Source organism: Phoca vitulina, unplaced genomic scaffold, assembly GCF_004348235.1.
Source record: "Phoca vitulina isolate PV1807 unplaced genomic scaffold, GSC_HSeal_1.0 scaffold8, whole genome shotgun sequence".
NCBI classification, from domain to species: domain Eukaryota; kingdom Metazoa; phylum Chordata; class Mammalia; order Carnivora; family Phocidae; genus Phoca; species Phoca vitulina.
The window spans coordinates 75,252,606-75,268,379 of record NW_022589711.1 but is presented as its reverse complement, the minus strand read 5'-3'; the positions used below and the strand labels follow the sequence as shown (position 1 = coordinate 75,268,379).

Sequence of the window (15,774 nt, the reverse complement as noted above, 5' to 3'; positions counted from 1 at the left end):
GAGAAGCAGTTCCTGGACCAGCGTGAGTCATGCTTATGCAAATTTTACAGACGATATCAACATATAGAAATATAACATTGTCGAAACCATGGGAATTAGATGAATTCAGTGAGACAGAGTAGGAAAGGATGAATTAAGAATAGAACCCTGAAGAAGAAGATTGAACAGACTGGCCAAAAGTTGATCCCTCAATGGCAACTGAGAATGGTGGGTAAGAGAAAGTTATGAGGAACATCAGGAGAATGGAAGGAGAGACTTAAAAGAATGAAAAAATCAAAACCAGTGCCAAATGAGGCAGAACAGTCAAGAATATTCACCTATCAAGTGTCATTTGATTTACCAAGAAGTTCCTCAGAAATCCAATTTTCAATTAGGCAAAGTAATGGAGATAGTATTTGAAGAGAGCAATTTATTCATTCATTCAACAATTATTTATTGAATTCCTACTCTGAGTGGGGCTCTATTCTGTCCTGGAATTGTAACAGAGAACAGGACAGAAAAGAATCTACATCCTAATGTGGGAGATTTAAAAAGATCAATAAATATATAGTAGCCTAGATGGTGAGAAATGTTATAGAAAATAATAAAGCAGGCAAAAATATAATGCCAAGAGAAAGAGGGGTACTATTTTATGTAGGGCAGTAGGGGAACATCTCTAGTAAGGTGGTATTTGAGCAATGAGCCAAAGGAAGTATAAAAACAAGTCATACAGATATCTGGATAAAGAATGTTACAGGAAAAAGAAACAGCAAAGACCCTATGTTGTGTGCATGTGTAGAATGTTTCAGCATCAGCAAGGGGACCAGTATGGGAGAGAAGGAGAGCAGTAGGAGGAAAGGATAGAGTAGGTAGTAGAGTTCTCAAACATGTAAAGTCTTGCAGGACTTTGCAAGTTGTTTAACTTTTATTCCGAATGAGATAGGTTGCCATTGGGGAGTTTTGAAAATAGGAATAAAATTATATGACTTTTGTCTTAATGGGATTACTCTGGCTATTGGTTGAGAAAAGACTGTAACTGAGTAAGAGTGAATGAAAGGAGCCCAGCTGGAAGTTACTGTAATAATTCAATTTAGAAATGGTGGTTGGGCCCAGGGTAGCAGAAGTAGCAAAAAGTAATTAGTATTGTTTTATATACTGGATATAGCACTGAATGCATTCACTGGTGAATTGAATAAAGGTTATGAAAGAAAATCTTCAAGACTAATTCCAAGCATGTAGGCCTAAACAACTGAGAGGACTGAATGATTATTTACTTAAATAATGGGGAAGAAGAATAGAAGGTGCAGCTTGCTCAGTTGTTATCCAGGATGGGGGTACATCAGGTGTTCAGTAAAACATGCTATGTTTGAGGTGTTTGTTTATACATCCGAGTAGTAGTGTTGAAAACAAAATTGTGTATATGAGTCTCGGGTTCAGGGAGGAGATTGAGCTGGAGCTACCAGTTTGGGAGCCATCATTATTTAGATAATGTGAGTCTGGAGCAAATCACCTAAAAAGTTAGTGAAAGAGGAAAAGGAAAGAGCCTTGGGCCACTCCAATATTTAGAAGTCATAGTGTTGAAACAGGAAACAGAAAAGGAGACTGGAAAGACATGGGTGGAGATGTAGGAAGAAGACCTTGATCTACTGGGCCATTTCTTTTTTTTTTAATTTTTTTAATTTTTAATTTTTAATTTTATTTTTTATTTTTTTTAAAAGATTTTATTTATTTGAGAGAGAGAGAGAGAGAAGCAGCATGAGAGGGGATAGGGTCAGAGGGAGAAGCAGGCTCCCTGCTAAGCAGGGGGCTCGATGTGGGACTCGATCCCAGGACTCCGGGATCATGACCTGAGCTGAAGGCAGTCGCTTAACCAACTGAGCCACCCAGGCGCCCTCTACTGGGCCATTTCTATTAGCATACAAATGTTTGGTATTTTTTCCATTAAAAAACCTACACCCATTCCTCATTTTCCTCCAGCTCTCACCACAATATTTTCCCATCCCTTCAAGCAATACTTTGAAAGAGTAATTTTCTCTCAATGTTTCCAGTTTTTCTCTTCCAGTTCTCTGTTGAACTCACTCCAGTCAGGCTTTTGTTCCAACAAACCAGCACAAATGTTCTCTTCAAGATCACCAATGGCATCCTCATTGCTAAAAGCAATGGTCAGTTTTCAGTTCTCATTTAACTTAGCGCATCAGCAGCATTTGACACAATTACATACTTTTTTTTTTTGAAGTGTTGGCTTTCCTTGGCCCCCTGTCCACTCATCCTGCACAACTGACCAAACTTTTACTTGGTTTTTAGAACATCACTCTCTCCTCATTTCCCTCCTACTTCTCTGATAACTCCTTTCCAGTCTTATTTGCTGGTTCCTTTTCATTTTCTTGATATATATGCTATATTACACAGAACTTAGGCTATGGAATCCATTTTAATGCCTGTACTCACTCCCTTATAGATCCAGTTTCACAGATCTCTCCACTAATGGCTTGAAAATGTCCAGGATGGACATTTTCTTTGGACTATAGAATTCTTTACAGAACTGCCTAATCTCATGACTTTTGTCCCAAGTGGATCCTTCCTCAATCTTCCACATCTCCGTAAGTGACAGCTCCGTTCTGGTACTCAATCAAAAACCCATACATCATACTGGACTCCTTTTCTCTCACAGCCTATATCTGATACATTAGCAACTCTCAAAATATCTTAAAATTAGGCTATTCTTCTGTTTAACATCCTCTAATGGTTTCCCTTCCATTCTGAATAGAAACTAAAATCTTTAAATGATCTTACTTAAGCCTATAAAATCTGGCTTCCTACTATGTCTCTGATGTTTTCTCCTTGCTCTCATTTACTCAACCATCTCCATTCACCTTCTTGCTCTTCATTAAATATATAAAGCATGCTCTTGAATTAAGATCTTTGCTCTTGCTGCTCTAGAAATTTCTTCCTTCAGATATCTACATGATGTATTTCCTTTTTTCAGAACTTTACTCAAATATTTTCTTAGTGAGACCCTATCTGGCCACCCTATCTAAAATTGCCTGCATTATTTTTCTCTTTAGTAAACTGATACATCATGTATTTTACTTAATACTCCTTGTTTATTACTTTTTTATCCAAACTAGAAGATAAGTTTCATATCTGCTGGAACTGGAAGAGGACATGATATGTATAGTCAAAAAATAGTTGCTGAAGGGGTGGGTCAGTTGGTTGAGAATCCAACTCTTGATTTTGGCTCAGGTCATTATTTCAGGGTAGTGAGATGGAGCCCTGTGTTGGGCTCTGAGCTCAGTGGGGAGCCTGCTGGAGATTCTCTCTCTCTTTCCCTCTCCCTCTGCCCTTCCCCCCCACACTTGTACTTTCTCTCTCCCCAAAATAAATAAATATATTTTTTAAAATAGTTGCAGAAAAATGAATAATGAACTTAACCTCTTTTGCATTATCAGCATTTCCCTCTTTTCTAGATCATTCCTATCAGCATATAAACATGATTTTAATATTCTCATCTGAAAAAATATCTCTCACTTTATATCTCTAACTTCCCCTAGTTACCACCCACATTCTCTGGTCCTTTAATAGCAAAACTTAATATAAAAAATCTCTTTATAGTTACTGTTTTCTCTTGCTAACATCTCATCTATGCCATATCTTGCTCAAATAAGTCTTCCAATTACACCTGTCCCCTTGCCTCTGATGACTTTTTTGTTAACAAAAGAACATTCACATCTTTGTTCCCTTTGTATTCAAAATTCCTAGCAGCATTCAGTATAGCTGAACGGTCCCTTCATCTGGATACACACTCTTCTGTGGATTTTTTGGATGACATATTTGTGCTTTTTATCTCAGATTTTGCTCTTCTGTACCAGTCTGTTCTTTGTATGCCTAATTTGCAAAACCTACTTCACATGCCTGATCTTCACCTCTAAAGATTTCCCTTCTTACCATTCAGTTCCCATCTCAAAAGTGCTTCTTCAGATAAATTTTCCTGACTAATTAAAATATTAGTCTCTCATTCTATTAGCCAGTTTTTTTCCCTATTACTCTATTTTATTTTATTTTTTCTTGATGGTACTTACATTGTTGGCTTCTGATTTTTTGTTGTTGTTGTTCTCGCCTCTCTAGAATGAAAGCTATATTTATCTGTACTTTTTTTTTAAAGATTTTATTTACTTATTTGACAGAGAGAGAGATAGCAAGAGCAGGAACACAAGCAGGGGGAGTGGGAGAGGGAGAATCAGGCTTCCCGCCGAGCAGGGAGACCCATGTGAGGCTCCACCCCAGGACCCTGGGATCATGACCCGAGCTGAAGGCAGATGCTTAATGACTGAGCGACCCAGGAACCCCTATCTCTACCATTTTACTAGAGACTAAACATGGCACATAGTAGATACTCAGTAAATTAGGTAAATTTTCTACTTTAACTCTAAGATAATATTTAATTGAGGAGTGGAATAAGAACTCACTTTTTGGAACATGGGTTTGATTGGCAACCTCCAAGGTGACCCCCAATGATCCCCACCTCCTGGTATTTGTGTTCTGTGTAGTTCCCTTTGCTTCAGTGTGGCTGATTTATTGACTTGCTTCTAATAAATAGGATAAGGTAAAAGTGAAGAGTTGTCACGTCTGAGATTAGGTTACAAACAGATTATGGACTTCTGTTTTGCATGTCCTCTATTGCACATTCATTCACTTGCTCTGAGGGAATCCAGCTGCTATGTGTGAGAAGCCAATATGGTCTAGAACTGATACTTTCAGCCCAGAGACACTTAGGATCTGAGGCCTGACAACAGCCATATGAATGAGTTTGGAAGGGATCTTGCCCCAGTTGAGCTTTGAGATGACTGTAGCCATGGAGTGCAATTTCTTGAGAGATGCTGATCCAGAACCACTGAGCTAAGTAGTGCACTTTTCTGACCCCAAAGAACTGTGAGATAATAAATAGGCTTTGTTTTAAACAATGAAGTTTTGGGGAATTTATTATACAACTATAGTTAACAAATACAATAGGAAACACCTTAAGTATGGTGGATTTGGGTACAGTATTTAGTAGAATTTCTCTAATGAGAAACCAGAATAAGGGAAGGAAATTGAAAGGCCACAATTCAGAGAGGATCACAGGATAAAAAAATTTTAAGGAAACACTGTGTCTATTTTATTTACTTCTAAATGTTTTCACCATTTTTTAGATGCCACAGTATTTTTTAAAATACCTTTCAGGTTCTCTTTCTGAATCCACTTACTTATCTGTAAGTGGGATAGAAGAACAAGGACACTGGGAATGGAGCATCAATCTGAAGAAACAACAAACATTGATCAGATTAGCCAATAAATAGTATCGTACTTATTTTTAATATTTTTTATTGAAGTATAATTGACATACAATATCCTATTAGTTCCAGGTGTACATCATAACAATTTGATATTTTTATGCATTACAAACTGATCCCCATGATAAGTCTAGTAACCATCTGTCACCATACAAGATTAATTAGTAATGTACTTTAACAAAAACTAAGGAGAAAACATATATTGTTTTTTTTTTTAAAGATTTATTTATTTATTTATTTGACAGAGAGAGACACAGCGAGAGAGGGAACACAAGCAGGGGGAGTGGGAGAGGGAGAAGCAGGCTTCCTGTGAAGCAGGGAGCCCGATGCGGGGCTCCATCCCAGGACCCTGGGACCACGACCTGAGCCGAAGGCAGACGCTTAACGACTGAGCCACCCAGGCGCCCCGAGAAAACATATATTGTATAATGTAGTTTGTCTATATTAGGGTTCTGATTACAATATGTAATTCTGATTCACAAAGAAGCATTATCATGGGATCTGAGCTAATTATAGTTTGTGATTTCTGGTCAGAATAGTTGAGACGTTTCACCTGGTCTTCGAATGTTCATACAAACTTCATATTTATGTAGGAAAGTAAGCAGTTTGATTATATTTTGCCAAGATCACTGTTTGAAAAGTTAGCTTTCTGAAAGTATTGATATGTGTATATTTCAAGAGTGTTAAATTACAAAAGCGAAAACTACATGACTTGTCAGTTCATTATGCTAGGAAGATTTGAAGACTGAATTAGATTTTATAAAACATACTGAATGCACTACATATATATATATGCACTATATATATATGTATATATATATACATATATATATGTTCAACATATTTTTAAGATACTTCAAATGTATTAAGAGAAAAAAATCATTTTAATTTTCTGTCTCCAAAATACAATTTTATTCTTGGGCTGATTCAGCAGAGTAGAAATAATTTTGACATTTGTAGTTTCTAGATGTAGTTTAATATAAGAATAAAAGGCCTTGTGGAAAATTTGTTTGTGAATTTAAAAGTTTATGTTAACAGTTTGAAAGTATGAGGACTACTTTTACAACTGAAAAAAGGGCAGACATTTGGAACTGAACTGAAAGATTGAACCAACAGAATAGAAAACCTCTGTTCATATGACCAATAGATACCTGCCTGTGATATTACTCTTAAACACAGAAATAATATCACATCATGCAGTCTAAGAAACTTCCATGTCTAGGTTCGATGCCAATAAAGACTGGGTTATTAGTGTGGTAGCAGTGGTCCTTGTAGGGCTGACAGAATTTTTTTTTTTTAATAAAGATTTTATTTATTTATTTGACAGAGAGAGACACAGCCAGAGAGGGAACACAAGCAGGGGGAGTGGGAGAGGGAGAAGCAGGCTTCCCGCGGAGCAAGGAGCCCGATGTGGGACTCGATCCCAGAACCCTGGGATCATGACCTGAGCCGAAGGCAGACGCTTAATGACTGAGCCACCCAGGTGCCCAGGGCTGACAGAATTTTGAGATATGTTCTTTCTCAGCAACTTTTCAAAGGGCAACTCCTATAAATGTCAAATATAATTAAATTGTTTATATTAAAAATAGAAGTTTAGTTGATAGTGGTAATCATGCAGGTATCTTGACTTAAAAAATTATATAACTTTTTATTGTGAAATGTGTAAGTTAGTTTCATGATTATGTCAGATATTAACATTCATAGTAGAGTAGATCTATTCAATTGAGGATTACATTGTATTTAATGCTATATAGTAAACATTTGACTCAATCCTTCTTTAGGGTTAATGGCCAGAAAGTTATGCCTAAGGGTATAAATTTAAGACACTCATTTACTAGTGTGAAAATCTTAGGATAAGCATGGTAGGACAAATGTGAATATCAATCTTGTTAATGTGAATTAGTTATTATAAATTAACTGATGTTCAGAACATACCAAGGTTTAAAAAATTAAAAATATTACATAAGAAATAATATTCACTTATTTCTTTTATGTACTTTAAAGTACTTAGAACTTATTTTGATGATGGTGATGAAAATTTTACATATTTTCAGTATTAGGGTATATCTAGAATTTAACAATACAATCTATCATGAAATGTAGTAAATTCATGGAGTCGTTATAGGATTAAAAATGTAAATTAATTTAGTATATATATTATGTTTCACAGTTGATACTTTGTTTATAATTGTATTCGCTTTTAAAGTACTTCTGACCTTTGTCATTTTTGTTGTTGATGATGCTGGGGTAGAATTTTCTGTAGATCTGAGTTAAATTCACCATTTGGGAATAGAATGTTGCTTAGAAAGATTAAAGCAACCCTTTGAGCCATTTAGAGAACTCTAACATTAAGACAAAATATTTTAAGAGATGAAAGGTTTATATAAAGTAAAATTGTATCTATAGTTAAGATAGAGAAGAAGTGCTTCCAGGGATGGCTGCATAAACTTTAGTTGAAAAGGAATTTCCCTGTGGTTTAGCATTATTAAATTGTATGAGTTATGGAGCTTCTGCATTTTCTTTGGAGTCATCTATCATTGGTCTTGTCACATATGGAATTTGATGATACTGTGAACCAAGGGGCATAGTGTGTTCCTTGGTCCCACTTTTCTATACTATGGGATTCACTGAGGATCAGATCATACTTACAGAGATTCCTAAATATAAAAATAATAATAATTTTAAAAGCATTGGTTTTAGATACATAGGTTGTTTTTGTTGTTGTTGTTGTTTTGGTATCATCTTCCTTAATTATGTGAAATGTTGTCCTATTTGAACTGCCACTAACTTCAAGGGTGAGTCAATCTTCTCTGAAGATTTACTTTTAATAATTTCCTATAACCCTGCACTGACTGAACCCAGAATGTTTAATGGAAAACATTTAATCTAGGATTTTATGGCTTTGGACTGAACCACTAATTACTGAATATATTTAGTACAATATGCACTAGAGAATACAGTTTAGGAAAAGCAAGATATATATACAGATAATACATCAAAGCTCTATGTTATCAGAATTTGCTACCTATCCACAGTTTTCCCTCACAGAGTGGTAAAGACCTCCATCTGGCTTCTGCAGTGCTCTTTTTCTTTCCTATTGAAACATCACAAATAACAATTCATTATATAATTATTTCTGTGTTCATATTTATTAAACAAGTTTTATTTTTTCAAAAGTCCCAGAGACAATCAATAATGGATATAGAGTTTCAGTTTTCAGGGGCCCATTATATAAATCTCATCCTTAACTGCATCCTCACAAACATACATTCAGTACAGAGTTCCCCCAGGTTGATGAGTTTACCAGAAGGTCCATCTATTAGAGATAACTTTAGTTGTGCTTTAATAGAATGTTTCCAGGAAATTGCCATATTTATAGATCATCTTACCAAGAGTAGGGATACCTGTACAAGGTGATCATTTCTATTTTGGTCTGAAAATTGTGCTTATCTGGTTGGCATTTTCTGATGCTGCCGTATCAATCCTTGATGCACAGTCTCGTAATAGTTTTATCCCTCGGGTTTGGGATGTTTTGCTGATGTCCTCTGATCTGGTGACAGCAGCTATACAGTATTTCTTTGCATAAGAATACACTTGTATAATAGGCTTTGTTGAAATTTTTTGACAGAAATTTTTTGCATATATCTGTCTTACAAACTTTATTATTTACTCATTTTCTTTCTTCATAATCTGTTTCCATAAAACGGTTTTCTGTTACAATTGAAATCATTATTGCAATTATCACTATTTTGAATCATCATAATAATTTTATCCTGCAGCTACAAAATATGTAAAATATGTAACACATGATATTCAAGCAATCAAAAATTAGTATAAACATTATAGCATTTTATCTACTACCAGATTAATAATTAATTCCTGGTGTGACTCCAAGCTAGGCACTTCATTCTGCTTTTTGTTTTCTGGCCCCTGTTATCAGCTTCCTTCTCTTTTTCCAGTCAGCTTTCCAAGAATGTGCCTTTCTCTGCAATGCTGCCTTATCAAATATGTGAAATATTTTCCTTGGAGAGAGTTTATAAATGGAAATATCTGAAATAGTTTTTCTTATTATTATATTTTAATCACTATTGAGAACTATAACATTACCAAGAATCCATTAAATGCTTTCCTAGTCTAGATTTTAGCAACCAAGTAAGGATGTGTATCATAATATTTTGTTTCTCTTTTATTATATTTTTCTATCTCCTATTGTTATTATATTAAGACTTTTAGTTGTTTGATATATTTGTATTAATTCAACTCCTAACAGACAACTCAGAGGAACAGCCACACACAAATACAGAAACAAAACTTCTGAAATCTAAATAAAAAATGTAGTTTATCTTAATAGTCATTTTTATTGCTAAATAGTATCTGAAGAAAATTGTTTTTTACATTTGGGTTGTATGACTACAATTCTGATTGGAAAGGAAAAATTTTTTTTTTTTTCTAAAGATTTATTTGTTTATTCGAGAGATCAAGAGCGTGAGCAGAGGGAGGGGCAGAGGGAGAAGGGAAGCCGACTCCCTGCTGAGCACAGTGCCTGCTGCCAATGCAGTGGATCCCACAACCCCGAGATCATGACCAAGAGTCGGATGCTTAACCAACCCAGCCACCTAGGCACCCTTGGAAAAGGAAAATTCTTAAAATATTCTTTGAATATCTTGACCCATCTGCAAAAGTTGTGGGAAATAACTTACGTAATTAATGATTACCACCTATTAGTATGAATGACTACTAAAACATTTTGTATAAAACACTTCTTTGTGTGGCAAAACAATAGTATTGTATGTACTTTCCCAAAGGGTATCATGTTTATTTTCACTTAAATTTAATAAGAAATATGACTCTGAAGAATAAGCTGACTTTAAGTTTACAGCAAATAAAGGCATCTCTCTTGTTTTGCAAAATCTGAATCTTTGATTTTTCCAATTTTGACTTATTGTAGCTCCGTATGAATTTACTATGAACTGTATATGAACAGGGCAAAAGAAGTTCAATATTACATAAGTTGATTTTTGAAATATCAGCTTGCTAAAGATAAACTTTTGTATATATAAAGTTTTATTTAAAAATGGACTTAAATATTCTAGGGATAAAAGGGGTCTTTAGAGGTCATTATCTAGTTTCCAGAAAGTACTGCAATTAAATCATCTCTAACAGATTGGTATTTTTTTCTACTTTCATAGACCTCTAGAAAGAGAGGTTCTGTATATTTAACAGTTCTCCCTGTGAGAAATGTTTGATTTTTCTTAACCTAAAATGCTCATATTTCAGTTTCAGATGATGGTGATAATGATGATTTTAAATCCTTTTTTTTTTTTTTAAGATTTTATTTATTTATTTGACAGAGAGAGAGCAAGAGAGCACAAGCACAAGAGGGGATGCGGCAGAGGGAGAGGGAGAAGCAGGCTCCCCGCTGAGCAGGGAGCCTGATGCGCTGCTCGATCCCAGAACCCTGGGATCATGACCTGAGCTGAAGGCAGATGCTTAACCAACTGAGCCACCCAGGCACCCCGATTTTAAATCCTTTTATTATCTTATTACCATCTTCAATTTTCCTATGAGAAATTGTTATCCTTTGCAGATTGACTTCTGTTTTACAGATAGTATAGATATAATAAAATTAATATATATCTTGTTTGTAAATTTCCACCTGTTTATGTGTTATCACCTGCTTAGAAATCAGCTAGATATATTGTTAATGAGTTTGAAGAGTATGTTTAGGATGGGCTGTTCTCAAAACTGGCTATTAGCATACTGCAATTTTGTTTTTTAGAGCTCAAGGACACCCTTAAAGAGAGAGAGAGTCATCTTCCAACAGCATTGAAAAATGAAGCTAAATTTTCATCAAATTTAATGAATATTTTTAGAGTACTGTGAATTAAATTATGTGCTATGTGAAGTGTACAAAATTTATTTGAAGTGTAGGTCTGGAAGCAGTCATTCGTTCACCTGAACATCCAAACATGAGGCAAAGAAACCTTTCATACTTAGGGAGAGAGACAACATGTATTAAAATGGCATGACCATTATCTCAAGAGTGAGGTGACGTTATTGACTGGGAAAGAGTATGAGGGAACCTGCTGGGAAGCTGGAAATATTTTAAAAATGTGGTTTGTGGTTAATAAGGACAAATGAATAAATATGTAAAAATTCATGTAAATGTTCACTTATGGTAAACTTTCTACTTTTAAAGACTTCTAGGAAGAGAGATTCTACATATTTAATAGTTCTCACTGTGAGAAATGTTTAGTTATTCCTAACCTAAAATGCTCATGTTGTGCATCTTGCTAAAATTCTTATCTCAAATAGAAAAAGAACTCAGGGACAGAAAAAAATAAATAGGGATTTGAAATCTGAGCCCCCCAAACCAAAGACACAAAGGCAGAAGCTCAAAATTGCAGATGCTGATTTTCAACTGTACTGTTTGCAATAGGGGCAGCTCCCACTAGCACATTGTAAAGAGCCTTAGAGATTTGTTCATGTAATAATAGCTAATGATTTTTTAGAGCAATAGCAACTGAGCTAATCGTGTGTGTGTGTGTGTGTGTGCCACATGTGTGTGTGTTTACAAAAGTGTTGATATGCGTATGCCTATTTATATTATAAAAATTATTGTGTTTACTGCAAACAAGAAAACACAGAAAAGTATAAAGTTAAAATGATTAAATTCAGTTCAAAATTATATTCAACAAAGCAGTCCATCTTAATTTCATCTTAATCTATTTGCTCAAAAGCATCAATATATGCTCCAAATTTCCTCACAGCTTCCACTTGGGAAATATTTAATATATTGCATTATGAAATGTTATCTTTTTATTGATGATCATTAATAAAGTCTTGCAATATACAGCCTGTTACTTTCTTAGTGACCAGAGTTTTTGTTCACATCATTAAAATCGAAAGGTAAAATAGGATATTTTATGGGTGAAATTTAGGGAATTTAGAGCACCTTATTAATATTTCTTTCAGCTTTATTGAGGTATATTTGACAAAATTTTAAAATGTACAATATGATGATTGGATATACATATGCATTGTGAAAGGACTCCCACCATAGAGTTAATGAACACATCCAGCACCTCACCTATTTACCTTTTTTTCCTTTTGGTGAGGACATTTATGTTCTACTCTCTTCACAAAATTCAATTATACAATACAGTTATTATCAAGTAGATTCGCTGTGTTATATATTAGATCCTCAGACTTTATTCATCTTCTAACTGAAAGTTTGTAGCCTTTTACTAACCTCTAACAATTTACCCCATGCATCGCCATTCTACTCTCTGTTTCTATGAGTTTGACTTTTTTTTTTTTAGATTCCACATAAGTGATATAATGCAGTATTTGTATTTGTCCTATTTTACTTAACATACTGCCTTCCAGGTTCATACATGTTGCATCAAATGGAAGATTTCCTTCTCTTTTAAGGTTGACTAATATTACATTATATATATGCACCACATTGGGGCTTCTGGGTGGCTCAGTTGGTTAAGGGTTCTACTTTTAGTTTCCGCTCAGGTCATGATCTCAGGGTTGTGAGATCAAGCCCCGTGTGGGGCTCCATGCTCAGCAGGGAGTCTACTTGACATTCTCTCTCTCCTTCTGCCCCTCACCTCCATTTGCAAGTTCTCACTCTCTCTCTAAAATAAATAAATACATCTTTGTATATGCACCACATTTTCTTTATTAACTCATCTGTTGGTGGACACTTGGCTTGTTTCCATACAGTGGCTCTTGTGAATAATGTTACAATGAAACAGGAGTATACATATCTCTTCAAGATAATGATTTTATTTCCTTTGGATATATTCCCAGAAGTAGAACTGCAGGGCCATATGTTAATTCTATTTTTAATTTCTTGGTGAACCTCCATATGGTTTCCTATTTTGACTATACCATTCTACATGCCCACCAAGAGTGTACAAGTGTTCCCTTTTCTCCACATCTTTGCTAGTATTTGTTAATTCTTGTCTTTTTGATGATAGACATTCTCACAGGTATGAGGTGATACCTCACTGTGGTTGAATTGCATTTCCTAGATAATTAGTGATATTGACCACTATTTCTGTACCTGTTGGCCGTTTGTAATTCTTCTTTGGAAAAATGTCTATTAAGTCCCTTTGCCTATTATTTAATTGGTTTATTAATATTATTTATTTATTTATTTATTGCTATTGAGTTATATAGTTTTTTGTATCTTTTGGGTATTAATCCCATATGGATATGTAGTTTGCAAATGTTTCCCCCCATTCCAGAGGTTGCCTTTTCATTTTGTTGATGGTTTCATTTGCTGTGCAGATACTTTTTAGTTTGATGTTGCCTCACTTGCTTATTTTTGTTTTTGTTGCCTTTGCTTTTGGTATCAAGTAAAAAATATATATATATTGTCAAGACCAATGTCAAGGAGCTTTTTCCCTGTTTTCTTCTAGGAGTTTTATGCTTTCAGGTCTTACATTTAAGTCTTTAATACATTTTGGGTTGTTTTTGTAAATGTGTAAGATAGAGATCCAATTTCATTCTTTTGCATGTAGATATCCAGTTATCCCAACACCATTTGTTGAAGAGACTGTTCTTTTCCTATTCTTGTCTCCTTTGTCAGAAGTGTGGATTTATTTCTGGGATCTTCATTCTGTTTCATTGATTTACGTGTCTGTTTTATGCCAATACCATATTGTTTTGATTACTTTTGTTTTGTAGTATTATTTGAAATCAGGAATTGTGGTACCTCTAGCTTTATTCTTTCCAAGATTTATTTGGTTATTTAGGGTCTTTTGGGGTTCAATATTAATTTTAGGGTTATTTTTTTCTCTTTCTGTGAAAAATGCCATTGGAATCTTGATAGGGATTGAACTGAAACTGTGGATCACTTTGTAGTATGGACATTTTAACAATATTAAGTCTTCCAATCCATGACCATGGAATATATTTCCATTTATTTGTGTATTCTTCAATTTATATCATCAATTTTTAAATAGTTTTCACTGTATAGATCTTTCATCTCCTTGGTTGAAATCATTCATATGTATTTTATGCCTTTTAATGCTATAGTAGTTGGATAAATTCCTGGAAACATACAACCTATCAATACTGAATCATAAAGACAGAAAATCTGAATAGATCTATAACTAGTAAGGAGATTAAATCTGCAATCAAAAATCTTCCACCAAAATACTGTTTTATCAACTGAGATAATTTGACCCCTACAAATTCTAACTTTGGGTATTATTTTTGGCTCTTGGTGAAACATAATTGGCAACCCAAACTAGTTTATAAAAGAAACACAAGCCAAAAAAAAAAAAAAAAAAGAAGTGTTCATTATAGCAACTGATTTTAACTAAAACACTAAGGATTCTTAGTGAAAAGGGCGGTAGTAGGCTGAAACATGTGTCTTGGTGGAGATGGCTGGAAAAAAATTCTGAGAGTGTTCTCTCTGCATTACTACTTCTCATCTTTATTGATTTTGATTTTTCCAGTCTTCCTTTGCCTATCACCCTGCATGGTGGAGTGCAAGTAGCTCCATTAGAGAAATGCTATTAAAAATCCAATGAGATACCACCACACTTCTATTGGAGTGGTAAATAAACAAACGACAGGGAAAAAAATCCCTGAGAATTTGAATTGTTGAGCAAGTGGAACTCTTGTACATTGCTGAGGGGAATAGAAAATGGTACAGTTAATATAGAAAGCAGTTTGGTTCTTGGATTTTAAATGAAGTGTATACTTACTGTACAATCCAGGAACCTCAGTTCTAGGTACTTACCCAAGATAAATGAAACAGTATGTCCACAGATATAGTATATACACTAATGTTCACAGCTTCTTTAATAATAACCAAAAATTGAAACCAATATAAAGTTCCATCAACAGGTGAAGATGAACAATTTGAGGTATCCATACAATAAAAAAACTGCTCAGCAGTTAAAAGGAACTAGCTACTGATATATGCAATGTGGGAGGCTGAATAATGCCCTCCCTCTTCCCCAAAGATGTCTAAGTCCTAATCTCCTAGGCATGTTTACTTATGTGGCAAAAGGAACTCTGAAGATATGATTAAATTAAGACTCTTCAGATTAGAAGATTATCCTGGATTATCTGGGTGGGACTGATATTGTCACAGAGGTCCTTATAAAAGGGAAGCAGAAGATCAGAGAAAGGAAGAAGATATAAAGGAAGATGTGACCACAAAAGTAAAGATTGGAGACATAACCAGGAGACAAGAAATGCTGACAAACTCCAGACTGAAAGCATTAAGGGATAGATACTCCCCTGGAAACTCTAGAAGGAACCATTTATACTGACACCTTGACTTTAGTCCCTTAAGACTGTTTTGGTTTCTGACCTCCAGAACTGTAAAATAGTAAATTTATGTTGTTTAAAGCCAGTAAATTTGTGGTAATTTGTTACAACACTGATAGGATACTAGTACATAAAACAAAATGGTATTAAAGAGGGCATGTAT

At 34.7% G+C, this 15,774-nt stretch overlaps 1 long non-coding RNA gene across 2 annotated transcripts in view; it reads left to right on the top strand.

Annotated features, from left to right (window-relative positions):
- Positions 1–15,774, top strand: part of LOC116634095 — a 354,995-nt gene that overhangs the window by 261,697 nt on the left and 77,524 nt on the right. The window lies entirely within an intron of this gene.